At 36.6% G+C, this 6,232-nt stretch overlaps 1 pseudogene; it reads right to left on the reverse strand.

Moving 5' to 3' along the window:
* Window positions 1-5,561: 5,561 nt before the first annotated feature.
* Window positions 5,562-5,986, reverse strand: LOC103605824 (annotated as a pseudogene).
* Between the last annotated feature and the right edge of the window lie 246 nt (window positions 5,987-6,232).

Here is a 6,232-nt window from a genome sequence, read left to right on the forward strand (position 1 = left end):
CATGCTATATCCCTGAGTGAGGACAGGTGACACAAAGCAAATCTCCTGAATAACCCAAGATAAACTTGTAAGATAACTGAGAAATATCTGGGCTATTCTAAACTGGGAAGATTTGGGGTTTGTTTATTTCCACAGCAAAACCTAGTCTATTGTGAGAGATACAAAAGTATTTACATTCATGAATATTGGCAAATTTAAACAAACTTTAAATTGGCATATTTTATAATTTAAGAGGCAGAGGGATGCATTCCAGGACAAATAAAATGGGAGAAATCTTAGCTTCTGTAAATACATAGTCATTACTTTTAAGTTAGATGTCCTTGGAAAGGTGTAAGCATCTGAGCTCTCAATGGTAGGGTGGAGGGTCTTCCTAAGGGACTCGGTAAAGAAGAAAGCTCTTGAAATTCCTTTGGGACTTCTTATTACACATAATTTTCAATTTTCCTGTGCCACCTTCTCATTAACTCCTGTTAACTTACATTCAGAATAAAAGCTTGGATTCAGCCCCATGGAGAAAATCTTCCTTGAACTTGATTTCTTCTGCTCTTCACCGTAGCCTACTCTGAATATCCTGTTGGTCCTAAAATTTACTTTATTCCATCCTGTATTTGAGTTTGGCCTTTTTAACAAATAAGTTAGACTTGGGCTTGTATTTGGCTCATATACTGGGCTCAGTCAATGAAGGTGGGTGGGTATCTACAGGGTTTTTAAGAGGTAGGGGGCCTGACAAGTTCCACGGTCTTGACCTTTGGTTGCCAGAAGAAGCTAGTATCATATGTTCACATGATTCTTCCATCAATTTCCCATCACCACCAATTTCCAACCTCCCTTTGCTGAGAGTTAAAACTTTGTTATTTGTGTATGTATTTGTTATTTAAACATTATAAAAGGCAATAAAACTCTGACACTAAAAAAAAAATGTCTTTTCCAGTGGGGGAAATAGATAGCATTTAATCTATTGATTTGATTATCTAGGTACAGATAGTTTAATTCGTAAAGTCTAAAATGTTTCTCTTGGCAGACCCCACCACACGGCAGAAGGCAGGAACATGCTGAAAACACCATTTCCATATGAGTGGCCCACCACAGCCATGGCCACCACAAAAGCAGCTTGCCACTACAGTTGCAGCCATACCCACCATGCAGGTGGCCAGCCAGCCACTCAGCTGCATTGCACAGAACAGTCACCAGCAGAGACCAGAATATGAAGAGGAAGTCTCTCTCCTCAGGGTCCACTAAAGAGTAACAGGAGTAACTGCTCTACAACATGACAAGACATCAACATAGAGACACTAGAAATACGAAAATCCAAGAAAATATGACAACACTGAAATAATACAATAATTCTCAAATACCAAATCCTATAGAGCACAAAACCCTTCAAATGACTTAAAAGGAATTCCAAGCAACAATGTTATCCTTGAAATGACTGGACAGGATTTCCAAGCAACAATCTTAAGGAAAATCAATGAGATTTGAGAAGAGTAAGTTAGACAACATAATGAAATGAGAAAAAAAAGTCCAGGATATAAAGGAGGATGTTTATAAAAAGATTAATACTTTTAAAGACACACAGAACTCATGGAAGTGAAAGATTCATTTAATATACTAAAAAACACAACCAAGAGCTTAAGCATCAGGGTAGAACAAGCAGAAGAAAGAATTTCTGACTGAAAGATAACCTAAGTAAACCAGGCTTCCTAAGTAAACCAGGCAGGAAAAAAAAAAACAAAAACAAAAACAGGAAGAAAGAATTTTAAAAAGTAAATAAAATCTAAGAGAGCTAACAGATAGCCTTAGCCACACAAACATTTGGATTATGAGTGTTCCAGAGGGTGAAGAGAAAGGAAAATGTATTGAAAACCTTTTTAACAAAATAACAATGAAAACTTTCCAGGTATAAGGAGAGACACAGGCCTTTATTTTTTATTTTATTTATTTTTGTGTGTGTGATCGGTAAGGGGATCGCAACCCTTGGCTTGGTGTCACCCACACCACGCTCAACCAGTGAGCGCCCTGGCCATCCCTATATAGGATCCAAACCTGTGGCGCCACTGCGCTCCCAGTGCTGCACTCTCCCGAGTGAGCCACGGAGTCGGCGAGACACAGGCCTTTAGATCCAGGAGGTTCAAAGATCCCCAAACAGATTCAACCAAAAAAGACCATCTCTAATGCACATTATAGTCAAATTGTCAAAGATCAAAGACAAAGAAAGAATCCTAAAAACAGCCATAGAAAAGTGTCAAGTCACCTATAAGGGAGCTACTGTCAGACTAACAGCAGATTTCTCAAAAGAAACTTCACAGGTCAGAAGGAAATGGGATGATATTTTCAAAAAAAAAAAAAAAAAAAACTACCAACCAAGAATACTATACCTAGCTAGGTTGTCCTCAGAAATGAGGGAGAAAGAGTGAATTTTCCAGAAAAACAAAACCTGCAGGAGTTCAACACTTCACAAAAAGCCCTGCAAGAAATGCTCAAGGGAGTCCTGCATCTAGAATCTGAAAAACAATAACCACTAGCATTAATACACATGAAAGAGCAAAACCCACTGGTAAGAAAAAAATGCCAGCAAGAAAAAGAAAGAAACTAAATCATGTCACCTCAAAAATCAGCATGCATCAAAGACAAACAATAAAAAGGGAAGAAAGGAATGAAAGATATTTAAAACATCCAAAAAAAATCAATAAAATGCCAGGAGTAAGACAATACCTTCCAAAACAACCGTAAATGTAAGTAGATTAAGCTCCCACTCAAAAGACAAAGACTGTCTGACTAGATTAAAAAGCTATACCCAACTATACACTGTCTTCAAGAGACCCATCTCACCTGTAAAGACACACAAAACTAATATTGAAGGAATGGAAAAAGATATACAATGCAAATGGAAATCAAAAACAAGCAGGAGTAGCTATTCTTACACTGGATAAAGTAGACTTTAACCAAAAACCATAGCAAGAGACAAAGAAGGCCACTATGTAATGATAAAGTGATCTATCCAGCAAGAAGATATAACATTCATAAACATATATGCACCCAACACTGAATCACACCATTATACCTAAAGAAAGATATAGACCCCAATACGGCAATAGTAGTGGACCCGTACACCCCAGTCTCAGCACTGGATAGACAATCCAGGCAATAAACCAACAAAGAAGCACAGAATTTAAACTACACATTGCATCAATTGGACCTGGCAGATATCTACAGAACATTTTATCCAACAACTGCAGTATATACGTTCTTCTCATCAGTACATGGAACATGATTGAGGATAGATCACATGTTAGATGACAAATCAAGTCTCAAAAATTGAAATCATTTCAAACCACAACATGTTAAATTTTTACATTTTCAAAAATTGAAATTATTTCAGACCACAACAGATTAAAACTAGAAATCAATAACAAGCAAAACTCAGGGAAGTATACAAACACATGTATATTAAACAACATGCTCTGGAATGACTTATGGGCCCAAGAAGAAATTAAACAGGAATTCAAAAAAAGTATTGAAACTAATGAAAATAAAGACACATCATACTAAAATCTGTGGGATACTCAAAGGCAGCACTCAGAGGGAAGTTTATCTCAACAAACACTTACATGAAAAGAATAGAAAAGATTCCAAATAAACAACCTAATGCTACACCTCAAAGAACTATAAAAACAAGAACAATCTAATACCAAAAGTAGTAGCAGAAAGAAATAAGATCAGAGCAGAACTAAATGAATTAGAGACTCAAACAATTATACATAAGATCAATGAAGCAAAAAGTTGGGTTTTTTGTATTTGAGAAGATAAACAAAATAGACAAGTCATTAGCTAGGCTAACTAAAAAAAGAAGAGAGAAGACCCAAATAACAAAAATCAGAAACAAAAAAGGGGACATTACAACCAATACCACAGAAATACAAAACACTTCAGACTGGGGAAAGACTTTATGAACAAGACCCCAAAAGCACAGGCAGCAAAAGAAAAAATAAATGGAAGTGAGGCCACCAGAGGTGAGAAAGGGAGGGGAGGGAAAGTGGAGGGAGGTAAGGAGAAATTTGTAAAATTCGTAAAGGGCCACACACAAAAAATGTTTACATTGTGTAATGAAAAAACAACAAAATAAATTTTAAAAAACCTTTTAAGTAGATGTAAAGTAATAAAATAAAATAAAATATTTCTCTCAATTCCTCTATCCCCTCCTATTCCAAGAATAAAACTTAATATACTTTTAATATTGTGGCCTATGATATAAAACTCTTTCAGTAACTGCCATATTTCATTTTGCATGAAATAATTATTGAAAGTTCCTCCAACACAACAATATGTTTTTCTTAAATTTTATTTTGTCAATATGCAATGTGGTTGATTATTGTGGCCCATTACTGAAACCTCCCTCCCTCCTCCGTCTCCCGCCTCCCTCCCAAAAATCTCCTTTCTGTTTGCTTGTCGTATCAATTTCAAAGAATTGTAATGGTTATGTCTTCTTCCCTGCCCCCACACCCAGGTTGTTTGTGTATTTATTTTTTTTATTTTTAGCTCCCACAAATAAGTGAGAACATGTGATATTTCTCTTTCTGTGCCTGACTTGTTTCACTTAATATAATTCTCTCTAGGTCCATCCATCTTGTTGCAAATGACAGTATTTCATTCTTTTTTATAGCAGAGTAATATTCCATTGTGTAGATATACCACCGTTTCCATATCCACTCATCTGATGATAGACATTTGGGCTGGTTCCAACTCTTAGCTATTGTAAAGAGAACTGCAATGAACATTGGGGAAAAGGTATACCTTCGGCTTGATGATTTCCATTCCTCTGGGTATATTCCCAGCAGTGGGATAGCTGGGTCATATGGTAGATCTATCTGCAATCGTTTGAGGAACCTCTATACCATTTTCCATAGAGGCTGCACCATTTTGCAGTCCCACCAACAATGTATGAGAGTTCCTTTTTCTCCGCAACCTCGCCAGCATTTATTGTTCAGAGACTTTTGGATATTAGCCATCCTAACTGGGGTGAGATGGTATCTCAGTGTGATTTTGATTTGCATTTCCTGAGCGCTGAGTGATGCTGAGCAGTTTTTCATGTGTCTATTGGCCATTTGTATATCTTCCTTTGAGAAATGCCTATTTAGCTCTTTTGCCCATTTTTAATTGGGTTACTTGTTTTTTTTTTTTGTTTGTTTCAATTTGTTTCAGTTCCTTGTATATTCTAGATATTAAACCTTTGTCAGATATACATTTTGCAAATATTTTCTCCCACTCTGTCTGTTGTCTTTTAACTCTCAACACAATCATATTTAGTCATAATATTACAACCTTCTCTGTGCTCTCAGTTACAAATTTCTGTACTTCACATATATTTATTATTAAATAACTGGAAAGTCAAAGCTTATAAATTACCTTCTAATATGAGCTTTATTCCTAGTATAACATTACAATTTCTTGATGACCTCCTCTTTGGGTCTTTATTTTATCACAATTTCTTTTCTTTTCTTTTTTACCATTTGTTAGCATTTAATGAACCTCCCTCCATGTAGCTTCAAGCCACCAGGACTCAACTACCCCACCCGCCCAATCTTCTCCTCAGCTTTTCTGCTGAAGAATTTGGCCTTCACGATGACAGACTGCTTTGGGAGCTTTCTCTTCCCCGGAACTTTCTAGTAATCCAATCACACCACATAAATGATCGGAGCCACTCCAGTCTTGCTTTTAGCAGCATTTACTCATGTCTGTTTACTGACCAAGGTCCACAATTTATCAAGGTTGACAGTTGGGCAGAAACTCCAATTCGTCTTTAAGTGGTAATGCCTCATACCAATTTTCCCAAAGTTACCTCGGTGATATTTGTCTAAGTTGATCCTGTGATGATGCTGCCACCAGAATTACCCCAGCCTCCTGGATGCTTCTGGTTCTTGCCAATATGGCCATGGCCATGGCTCACGTGGCTCCTTAGTTTCCGGGTCTTTCTCAGTCTGGATGGCATGGCGGTGGCCAAGACAAAAGAGCTTTTATCACAATTTAAAAGAACAGCAACAACAATGACAAAAAATACACTTCAGGCTATTTTTCGAAAGTTAAGTAAACCTGTGACCACAATATCAGAAACAATTCAAAGATGAAAGTTACATTTGATTATTCACATACTAAAATATTGATGAATATATAACGTTTATAAGAAATAATTTATGATCTCATAAGAAGACTTCAGCAGATTACAACTCCCAATATT

This window comes from Galeopterus variegatus, unplaced genomic scaffold (assembly GCF_000696425.1).
Source record: "Galeopterus variegatus unplaced genomic scaffold, G_variegatus-3.0.2 Scaffold6103, whole genome shotgun sequence".
Classification (NCBI taxonomy): Eukaryota; Metazoa; Chordata; class Mammalia; order Dermoptera; family Cynocephalidae; genus Galeopterus; species Galeopterus variegatus.